Source organism: Rhea pennata, chromosome 2, assembly GCF_028389875.1.
Source record: "Rhea pennata isolate bPtePen1 chromosome 2, bPtePen1.pri, whole genome shotgun sequence".
In the NCBI taxonomy this organism is placed as follows: Eukaryota; Metazoa; Chordata; class Aves; order Rheiformes; family Rheidae; genus Rhea; species Rhea pennata.
In genome coordinates this window covers 40,036,432-40,048,851 of record NC_084664.1, presented here as the reverse complement: position 1 = coordinate 40,048,851, position 12,420 = coordinate 40,036,432, and positions in this window count along the sequence as shown.

The window sequence follows — 12,420 nt, the reverse complement described above, 5'->3', positions numbered from 1 at the left end:
AAGACACTTTTAGCTATCGGATCCCTAGTCATCCTGAATACGAAAATGGGCTCCCCACAACCAACACAACTGCATACGTTCTCCGATCCCGGCCGTTTGCACAGGCTACAAACATGAATAATCTTCGGAGAAGATTTAAAGGCCATGACTAGGTTAGATGTTTTGAATGAAAAACTTCACAAATCCAGACCTCGCAAGAAGTTTATGCCATAAAGGAATAGTTACTTCATGGATTTTATGAGGCATGAGTATCAAAGTAGGAAATACTTTACTTTTATTCAGCACAGCCTCGGTAACTTATGCATATTGCTGCCAGAATTTGTACTTTCTGTCAAATGTACATGTAGAATCTGAAGTAAATCTACACAATTAACTTTTTTGGGGGGACTTTATTTGAGTTACTTTGTATTCAAACTGAAAACAAAGTACACAGTGGAAATTACCAGCAGATTCTTGTGATGAAGCTTATTAAAATAAATTGATAATTTTGAGTGACTGAAAAATCATTTTTATTTTCCCATTATAACAAAGATGTATTCTATAAACAAACAGGACTGCTCTTAAAATCGCTTCTGACTAGAAAATAAATTAATTGAATTCTTGTTCACAGGGACAGGCTCATGAGACATGCCTTAATATTTCTGAAGTTTTAGAAAATCTTAATTTTTAAATTATTGGGAAAGACATTGTTCAATAGTATTCCAAGTATGCAATTTCTGTTTAAATTATCTTTTGACATCTCACTGAAAGCTGGCATTGTAGCCTGGCGCTGTACCACGGTAAAGTTCTCTGATCCAGGTAGAATTTGATGAATTGTAGAAAAGCCACTTTTCCTTTGCCTCTGGTCAGAAAGAATAACATGGACACTGGCCTTTCTTGGACTATTTCAGTTCCAAACAGAAGTGGAAACTCGGAAACTGGAGACGAGTTGAATATACAGTAGCTCTGGAAGTAATAGAAGTGCCTCAGTAGCCTACACAGTGCCTGTGACAGGCTCTGATATATGATGTGACAGTCTCTCTCGATGCAGTGAGCATGAGCTACCAGCTGTACCCTTGGGGCATTAGTCAAACAGCTGTAGTGTGTTGCATGTTGAATCCCTTCTGCATTTCTGCACTTTGAGTTGGTAACGGTATCTACATGAAGTATGAGCTAGTGTGAGAATGATAGGAAGAAGGGAACATAAAAAAATCATTGCAGTATCATCTCCTACATTCCTAGTTACAATCACTGTCATGCTAGTAGCATAAAAAGATAAGGCATGTCCAACTGGATCTTGCCAGTGGTCCCTCTAGCCCAGTCATCTGTTTCCAGAAGTCGCATCAATTGATGCTCTTGGTAACGACTGTAAGAGCCTTTCCGTTGTCCACTCCCCTCAAACTAGCCCAGCATCCAGAAATGTTGTGTTAGGAACGTCCCTCCTGTATCTGTTGTGGACCTGTTTTCCGGATGTGTTTCCCGTCAAGATCCATTAGGCAGATTTGCCTGCCTTTCTCAAGATGTATACACGAGAGACATGGAGCTATACCGAGCAGTAGGGAAGGTAGCAGGACCCTAGAGGAAAGAAATGCACTTGAAGATCAGAGTGGTGGCAGGTCAGAGTGGTGAGGCCTGGTCACAGTATAGGAAAGCCAATAAATCTGATTCAGAGGCAAATAGGTTCTGATCGACTCAGTATTTTTAAATCTAGGAGCAGAAAGACAGGAGAGTATATATTAAAGATTAAGGTTTGTTGTCAAAATATATAACAACTTTACATTAACAAATTACAAGAAAAGACTGTGTGCCCCTTAGGGCTCATACTAGCACTGCTTTTATTGTCCCGGAAGCTGCCTTGTTTAAAACACCTGCTGTCACACCAAGCTGTGACATTTGCAGGGGATGAAAAATCATCCAGAACCCAAACAGAAACTTGGGGGTAAGTGGGCTAACACTGACCAGAAGTGGCAGTCCTCAGGCCTTCAGCAGGGCTTGGGGGTGCTCATCGTCATAAAAGACATACAATCGTGTTATCACATTCAATCTGAAAATTTTCCTGGCTGGAACAAGACGGTTGTGTTTATGCAGCTCCAACTATTTGTCTCCTGGTCTAAAGCAGAACCATACCACGCTGGTGAAGAGGAGCACCCCTTTTCAGCCCTCAGATAGCACTATGCAAGCACACATCTTGGGTGGAGTGTGCATGCGAGAAGTGCATTCCTCATAATCAAGGGTAATTCGAAAGGCAAACAGTGACCAGAAAAGCATGCTATCCAGCAGCAGCCTAATCCTGAACCCAACTCCACAGACGGTTACACAGCCTGCTGCAATGCCAGGGCAGATGCCAGGGAAGAGACCAGCCACAAACCGAACAGACACACAATCCAGAGCTTGGCATCTGGGTCCTTCAGCTGCCAACCTTGCCTCATGAGTAGCCACAATGGTTGGCTCTTGTGCAGAAAACAACAGAGGAAGAGGCTAAAGAGGTCTATGTGCCACACTGCCAGCACTGGGAACAAGGGGTGCCAAGAGAGTATTGCAGTTTCATGCATGTGCCAATGTGCTTTGGAACTGCTTTTACATTTTCAAAAGTAACAACAGAATTCCTGCGTAAAGCAAGAAAAGCTTTAACATCAGAGAGAGCTTTCCTTCCTTTCTGATTTTTTTTTTTTTTTTTTTTTTTTTTTGCTTGTAAATTTCCTTTTTACTTTATTTTGTTTGCATCACATATATACCTTAGACAGGTATGGCAGAGGAATGGCCATTGTAATTCGTGCTCCATACTGATGAAGTATTTGAATCTACAGGAATACATGCACATATCAGTTAGTTTCGTAACCAAATTACAAAGCCCCAGCTTGTAAGGCCCCGTTTTACAATGGTAAGCAATTACTCCAAAAAGTAGCTGCATGAAACTCTGTGTCACTGTGTGCTGAAAAGCTACGTAGCACTGCAAGGAAGAGGTTCACCTTCTTGTCTTTAAAAGCCCTCTTCTACCCTATTTATACTGAATAGTCTCTCTACTCAGAAGGAAAGGGTTTTTATATAAATCACTACTTGCATATTTATTTTGTTTTGGGAGACCTTTAGGTTTTTAATTTGCCAAACGAGCATTTCTAAAAGCGTGTGCTTGTACATACATATATGTGCATACCCACATTTGCAATGCAGCAGAGTTCTTTAATTCAGACGTTATTATTTCCTGAAAATGCCTGAATACAAACATTACTTGGGGAAGCCTTTGTCTCACATTAGGGTAGTGCATTCTATTGTTCATATGGGAACAAACAGCCACACGGAATTGGGATGGGCAAGAAGCTTGCAAAAGGGCTGGGTGAGCAGATTCCCCACTTTTTTTTGTTTCTGGAATGTCTTTTAAAATAGGAGAGCTGCTCAGCTATGCTGGATGTTGATTACAAACCAGAAGATGTAATTGTGAGACCATAAAGATAACAGGGAAAGGTATTTTGAATATTGTTCTGCTGCTTTGGTGCTACTAGAACTGGACCTAACATTGAAACAGTAAGAAGACTGGATCCAGAAGCTGTGATGGGGATTTTTTTCATGTGTGTTCGAAATGGTAGGTAGAATAAAATGCCAAGCAAGACAAAATAACAAATGGTAGATTGTTTTTTTAAGTTAAGCTACTAGAATAGGAATCAGTCTTTCTTCTGAGAGCTTCTAGAAGACACATCTTCACCCATAGATCATCCTTTGTAATGGCGTCTGTTCCACCATACTCCCCAAACATTCATTCTCCTGCTGAACAACATTTTCTCTTTTCTACCTTCAAGCTTTTCTCTTCTTCCTCTTTGTCCATTCTCTTACCTGCTCCTTATTTTCACATATATATTCAAGCATTCCATCAAATCACAAAAATAAGTCTAATTTTCTGAGGATGTCTTAGCCACATTTCATTCATTGTATTCACAGTTTTATTAGTGCAAATAACTATAAGGTAAGCAGCAAGCAATTGCATGAGATGTTTTTAATGCTTTTAGTTGTTCAAAATTGGCCCAACTCTTTTCGCATTGTGTCAGTGCTGTAAATTCCACTGATTTTGCTAAGAAAATAAGAGAATAAACCTCTGTTTTGAATGGGAATAGAATAATTCACACTTGGACATATCCTGAAAATTATACCTCTGAGTGACCCAGTGTAATTCTGAGCACAACAAAGATGTGAAGAACTTTACAAATTTGACCCATACTGTTTAAAAGCCTAATATGTTGTATATCCTGGCTTACTGACAATATGTGTAACATTCTTTATTCTTGCAAAATGTAAACTGGTTGGCATTTGTTTTCTATCCTTGAACATAAAGTCATTTTTCATTGCCCACTCTTTTTTCTTGCTCTATTATTTATTTTTCCTCCAATGCTTTTTATAGAATACAGAAACAGGCAGGTGCCCCCCATTGGCCTTCAGTAGAAGATTTTGATTTACCAGCATTAAGTACCATGTTCAAGAGCAGCTTTGGTGAATTAATGTAAATTCTAAAATAAGGTTATCAGATGTATTTACTTATCAGTTCTCACCTACTCTTTCACTTGCTGTAAAGCTGAATATAGCACTCTGATGAGTGAAGCCCTGACCCAGCTTTCACTCATATGAAAGGCACTAACAGTGCTGGTGTAAGCAAGATCAGGTTCTGCCGATCTGCTTTTCAGTTGAAAAATCAATGGGTTTCTATTTGCATATGTGGACCTGACTTGTCCATCTTTGGAAACCAACTGCATGAGATTCATCTGACTAATTGTCTCCTGCTCGTGTTGGATTCTTTTACTTTTCTCCCTCTGGTATGTCAGGTACAGGTCACTGCTGCAGGTAAAATGTAGGACTCTGTAAGACAGCCTTTTGCTCTAATGTTGTTAATCCAATGTTCCTAAAAATCTGGGTCCAAGTCCTCAGCTGCTGTAAATTGATATAACTCAGTTTATTGCAATGGCGCAATGCCATTTTAGAGCAGCTGATGTTCTGACCCCTGTTTTCCAAACACGAACAGTCAGCTACAGTGCTCCTGCAAACATGGCCCATGTTTTCTCATTCATTACTTGCATAAGTGGGAAAAGTGGGACAGGTCACAAGGAAACACTTAACACCATTATTGACACACAGGACAGCTTTGAATATCCACAGCTTCCTCTTGTCCAAAATCAAAGTCATGTTCCTCGGTGTCTCTTCATTACGTTGCAATTTAACGAACTTAATGGTGAATACCAAAAGCACATATCTCAGCTGTTGTTTAAATAGCAAGCAATCTTGTGCTCCTTGGCATATGTAAAATATTTTGCATTTGAACCAGGCTGGATACCTTGCACTTAGACTGAAGTTAAAATGCATACATGAGACTGAGGCAGTCATCCTAAGCAATAGAGATGCAGCAAACTATCCTGACCTCTGTCTCCTCTCTGAAGCTGCCTCTAGCTGTTACTACTGTTATTGCCATACCCACCTCACTCCACCATGGTGCTGCAGACCTGCGGCTCTCCTGCATGGGTAGCAACTAGTGAAGCAATGAAAATATCCAGAGAATATTTGTCCCTTAGAGAGGACATTCCCTCATTCTGCTTTTGCTAGCACAAAGCCTGCCAAGAAGCCTTTGACAACGTACGGGCTTGACACCTGACCACACATGGCTCTCCGGGCCAGGCACTCTGGCTGTCCGGACCTCATGCAATGCCAAACACATTGTCCATGCTTAGCAAAGACATCCTGACTCTTTAGCTGTTGTTCTCATTTATTTTCCTGCTGTGCGACCAGTTGCACAGTGCAAGAAAAGGAATATTTCCTTAATTCATGTTCTGAGTTCAGTAATGATTTTTGGTCAGATGGCTCATTAAGGTAATAGATGTCGTAAGTGTGAGGTTTGTGATTAATGCAAGATCTTACACTATGTTATCTTCTCATGTGCCTCAAACACATTTGTAGAACCATCTGAAAATGTCAGACTTACTGGTGGGACAAAGAGACAACCAATTATTTTGAATTCGACACATTAAGTACAGATAATCATTTTGGTTTAAATGGCAGTTTCATGAAGTAAAATCCATTTCATTGTAGTCAATGGGAATCTTTCCACTGATTTCAGGGATGTCATCCTTGTTTTGCTGAAACATTCTAATACATACATATATGTGTGTGTGTATATATACATATACATATACATGTATATACACACACACTGCTAAAACTAAATACATCTCTATTATTATCAAGGAAAGACCTCCTGAGATTAACAAATTGCCCCTGAAATAGGTTATATTTCTTATTACATCCCTTAACATTGAGCCTTAGCACAGCACTGCGTATCATAAATTGACGAACTGATAAAAAGACTTTGATACCAAAGCAAGGTTCCTTCTGTGTGCATGCAAGCCAGGGCTTCCATGTGCAAAATCCAGCTTGTCCCCCAAGCTGCCTTAGATTCTGCCACTTGCACAGATCGGTGGTGGCAAATGAAGAGGGCTGCTTATGGTGGACACATTTCAAAAATCTTTGATTTTCACAGTTATGTCCAGTCAACACTCAGGTCATCTTTACTATATGTTCACAACTTCACTGAGCTGGTTCAGTATCCTTGCCACCTTTAGTTTTGCTACATGAACTTCATTCTTGGAAACCCATAATTTCTTACTTTTTGTCTTATTTTTTTTTTTTTAGGGTGGAGGTATCTATTTTCTGTCAGTGGATAAATTTCATTAAGGGGAATCTTAAACTAATACCTTATCAAAGCTATATGAATAACTTGTAGGAAAACTGATGCTAAACCTATAGCAAAGTACATTTTAAACTCACAGCAGATTCCCATATGGTTATGTATTAGTAGTAGTTATACTATAGGATGCTCATCTCCAAAAATGTCTGCATAAATTCTCTCATCTCTTTCTGTCCACCAGATAGTTACTTTTTTGTTACTTTAAGTTTTGTTTCTTACAGTATAGGAGCCAGGGCAATAGTGCTTGGTGATGTTCCATAAGTAAGCATGACACTTATTAATGTTATAGCTTATAGATGTCTCATCTTTATATATGCTCTCACTATGCCAGTCAATGGCAAAATATGCACAGTGTTACTGCATCACCAACATAGTTTCCTCCAGTTGCATGCTCTAGCTATAGCATTTCTCTGTGCAAACTTAAGAATTAGTTATTTAGCTGTACCACTTTCCAGGGCACTTTGCTTGTGATTCTTTTCTTTTTTCACTTGGGCCACCATAAATGTCTTTTCTTTCCATTTTCCAATCCAGAAATATAAATATTGTATACTTTGCCTCATAGTTTCAGCACTTGTATAATGCCAAAATATTCAGTAGACTCTTTTCATTCATACTTGCTCATTAGCACTTACTCCTTTTATTCTAAGCTTTGGTTCTCTGCTAGTAGGCATTAAGTGATGCCCTCATTATTGGGTGAGTTTCTAGTGTCTTCCTGTTTGGATACTTTATGAGATTGGAATTCATAAAATGTTAATGTTTGATTTATTTATAGGAGAAATGTGTTTCAAAGTGTTTGAAAATTTGGAGTGATCTGATTACTTGATCAAAACATCTTGAGGAGGCCCAGCGATCTGCTTGCCCCAGGTGCTTTTACTGCAGCACTGTTTGGGATGTTTGGGCTGTTTTGTTGTCATTTCTTTCCTTTGGCTGGTTTTGTTCTCTGCTGACAGGCTCAGCCTGGCAAACTGTAATGTTGCAACTGCAGGTGTCTGCTGGAGCTCACGATATTGAAAGACTGTTGCAGCCCTCTTATTTTTGTGTACGCTACTGCTCCCAGCCTCCTTTGAGCGAATACTGATACTGCCGAAAATAAAGCACGAGCTTTGTCTGAAACCTTTTTCAAAATCCGGTAGCACAAGTTAAGATCCACAGCGGAGAGATGCTGGCTCTAATCATTCGTTTTTCCAAGCGCGGCCACTTTACTTACTCTCATGCTCTGTGGACCTGGTTGCCAGCAGACAAGTGCTGGAGGTGGGTCAGCAGGAGCCCTGTGAGCCTTTAGCTCACAGACCTCCTCTTTGGCCGGGCGTTCGGGGCCACGAGGCCGCCCGCACGGGCTGACGCAGAAAGGCCAGCCCTCGCCGGGGCACCGTGCCGCGGTGGCTCCCTCTGCACGCACGGCTGGCGGGAGGACACGCACCCGCAGAGCCCCTCGCCTGCTCCCCATCGGCCGGTGAGGCTTCCTCGGAGGAGCGTTCCCATTCCCTTTATCGCCTTTTTACCCACTGTATGGGAAGAAGAGCGTTAGTGCACCTCATAATTCATCTCATTAACTTATATACATATTTTTTTCTTGAAAAAGGAAAACTGCCCCTACCACCTTATAAATAGCTCAGCACGCCATGTAGTATAGTACCCAGTTCAGGTATGACTGTGCTACTTCCAGTATCAGCCCCGATTATTATCTCCATGAGGAATGATTCCACTTCTGTATGAAATAAAAATTACCCTAACCTTCAACCATAGCATTAGGGAATCAGTCATATATTTCTTCCTTTCACATTTCTGAGAACACATAGAGGAAGAAATAAAAAATTAAAAATATTAGATACTGCCTTTTGACTTGACTGCTAACACAATAAAGTAGCATCGTAAACTGAATCATGGAAGTCTGCAGTCTTCATTGCTCCCTTTGCTGGTATTACTTCATGGATATTGGAGCCCTTAGGGAAACTGGAATATGAATAAAGATTTTTTTTTAAATCAGCCGTTTTTTCTTGGGTCTGTTTCTAAAAATAATGCAGTTTGCAAAAAAAACAGAAGGTTTGGTTTATAACACAAACAAAATTGTTACATTCTGAATGGGTTGTAAGTACCTGATTCTTTGCCTTTTTACTCATCCCTGCTAAAAAAAAAAAAAATCTGCAAATCCATTTGCTAACCAGCTGCACCTCTGTACTGAACAGATAACAACCTGTGCAAGCCAGGCTTTGCTGTGAATCGGTGCTGATAGGCCTGAATCTCATAGCTTTTTTTAAATGCTAATGACAAGAAACATTTCCTAAGCCAAAACGCTCTTGTAGATCTGTCTACTTCTATTATGACTGATATTTGCTTGTAAGTACATAGAACACTTGTTCACTGTGCCTTATCTGCTATGGTGCAGCATGCTGACCTACATACCATTCAGCACAATATGATGCACAAACATCTTCTATATAATTTTTCATTTTCGACTTAAAAACAGTAGAAGCAAAATAGGATTGCTGCAAATCTAACAAAGAGATGGCATTATTTCCAAATAAAAATGTGCATTTTTCCAAAGAATTTTATTTGTCTAGCAGCATGAAGTTCATACATAGCAATGCTTAAAAAGGGTGTTGAATTGCGATTAGGAAGGAAGGACTTAGGAAGAAGAACAAACCACATCTTTTCTACTTACGTAGAATAATTAAGCTAACTTATTTCTCATCACAATTAAAAGTTCAGCATTTCTGAACCATGTTTTCACAATGTCAATAAATGCTGCTGATACAAGAATGCTGAAGTAAGTGTGATAATAACAATAAGGAATGATGGATAGAAAAGGATACAGTAGCTAAGGGAACAGAAATGATAGTCTGTTACCTGCCATTGTCAGGCTAAACAGAACCACAGTATTTATGATTTTTGCTGTGATGCCTGCTATGTTGTATAAACCCAATCTTTATGATGATACTTGTCTACTGAATGAAATAATTAATATGCCGGCTTCTATTGTAAATAAATATACATCTATCCAGTGGCCAAACATTATTCGTATTGGGTAACAGAAACACAGCCACAAATATAACAAAAGCCTGTAAGGAAAACGTACTTTAACAGCTAAATGTTAAGACATTCGTTTCTAATAGAAATTCCTAGTCAACTTAGATTCTGTAATGCTAGAGAAAATCAGAAAAAAACTCTTCTTAAATAACAGCAAAAATAAATGTTTTGCTTTGATCAGATAGAGTAATCCTAATTTTAAAATGTATATAGCTATCAATGGCTTCTACACGGTAAAATTTTGTAAATGAGCCTAAATTAAATACATTTCATAACAATCTGTTTTTGTGCATTGACTTGAGATATACTTTTGCCCTATTATTACCTCTATATGAAAAACAGCAAAGAGTGTACAAATTAGAGGAAGCATGATGTCTATTCCTTTAAGAATTTTGAACAAATGATAAACATATACCTACTGTTTATTATTTTTCTAAGACAATATTATTTGTCATGTCCACAAACAGTACAATAATTTAGTTCCAATGAAATATGTGGTACAAGAATAAGGTTGAGCTTTTAAGCTGCAAAAATGAAAATCATGTGAGGTACAATTCAAACACCAGTGAAGTCGACAGAAATGTTTCCCCTGATATTAAGAAGACCTTGGTTGGACAGTTAGCTGAATTATCTTTGCTTGTTTTTCTGTTTCAGCATTTTACAATCAACAGCTGATAGAATAAAGTTGAATTTTTGGTACTTTTGGCTATTAGGCTTTTATTTTATTCTAAAAATGGAAGCTTATCTGTAAAAACATCAGTGTGTGGATTGGTCAGAATTGACTGAAATATTTCTGTATTCCACTAAATACCCTCTTGAATATGTTGCGAAGACGCCTTCTCTCACATCAGCGACTGACTTCATTCGCTTCGACTAAAGTGACAGGTAATGTCTTGACTCACAGTACCTACATATCATTAATGACAATAACGTCTTTTAAATCCACAAGTAGCTCTGTGAGTCTAACATACAACCGGTTTGCAGTGTTGTGGCTTCCAGAAACAGACTGTTACAGACACTGATACATTTTCCAGAATTACCCTGCTAACAATGATGCTTTTAGTAGGTCTAACTCTGTGAGTAAGGTGGATTTTCCATTCATATATCAAAAGCATTTTCCTGGTTTCTTCAGTAATTTTGCAATATCTGTCAGAAAAAACTTGGTGCCAGGTCTGCACCTATTATTCACTCAAACAGCTGGGTACAAACTACTATTGTGTTCTGTAGTTGTGAGTCTATGATGTTAGTCAAGGCACAGACTAGAGATCAGACGTCAGGATGCCAGACCCAGGACCCACCTGTTTTCCATTGAAATCTCTGGCTATTAGCCCAGCTATTGCTAAGGTTCAAAGCATTCGCTGCGCTCAAGAAGAGCCAGGCTTGGGAGATCTGCTTCATGAAATGGGCTAAAACATACCAAACTCGCTTGTGCCCAGCCCACAAAAGGGTGCAGGGGTGTGAGCTGAGGTGAGGTGCTGGGTGCAATATCCAGGCTGGAGGCTGTGGCAGCAGGAGAGCGTGTGCTTGCACACGAGCGACGTGAGCCATGGGCAAATCCAGCCGTGAGCACCTGAGTGCCCTTGCAGACACCAAAGAGCTCACTATATTATCTGAGATTAATATGCTGTGGTATATCACAACTAGACTTGTTTTCTAAGTATTACAAGATTTGTGTGTCTTTTTTTTTTTTTTTTTTTTTTTTTTTTTTGTTTGTTTGCAAAAGGAATTATGGTGAGGAATTCTCTAAGAAATATACTGCTATAGCTCTTTCTCATTGAGAATTCATTGCTGCCTTTTAAACACACACCCTCTCTGAGATAGGGTCTACTGTGATGCACCTTTTACAGAGCATGGCTTCTGAGGAATACGTGCCTTAATCAGTCATACAGGAAATCTATAAAGGAATAACAGAATAAATTTCAAATCTTCTATCTCTTCATTTTTGTTTAGACCAATACATACTATGGATTCTTTCTGCTTCAACCATAACTATTAAAAAAAAAAAAAAGAAAAGAAAAAGAAAGAAAGGAAGGAAGAAAGAAAGAAAAGAAAAAGGGAGGGATGGGCGTAATCCCCAAAATTTAAAAAGGGGTTCACTTCTCACCCTAAAATGTGCAAGTAAATGTTATGCCATTCTGAGTAATGAATCTTTTCCATTAGATTGCACTTGTCATTGGCCAAATAAACCAAGTCTTCTAACCCAACACTGGAAACACAGCTAATGTCTGCATATTAATTAGCCTTCCTGACCTGAATAGACTATTACCTAGGGCCCTGGCCTTCATTTCTTGAGCACCCTAAACTCCACTGCAATGAATAAAATGAAAGACAAGGCCCTTATTTTGGAATTGCATCATAGGAAGGTATTGCTCTTGCCTAAGATATGGGATTTCTGAAAATTCCAGGGAGAGCCTCTGACACAACACGAAGAACTGTGTTGTTTCGTTCCAGGTCAAAAGCTGGAACATTTTTTTGCAGTTCCCAAATCATTGTGCCCCCCTAAAGGACTGTCACCCAAAGCTTAAATTATCCTTTTTGCCTTAGGAAAATATGGAAAGTATGGTTAGGGCTCCTATCATTTTGACCAAGTATAACTTAAAGCAGTTCTTCATTTTAATAAAAGAAAATGAGGTAATACTGTAAAAAATAACTTCCTTTGATCCTAGAAGCACTTTATTACAAGGTTCGCAAGCCAA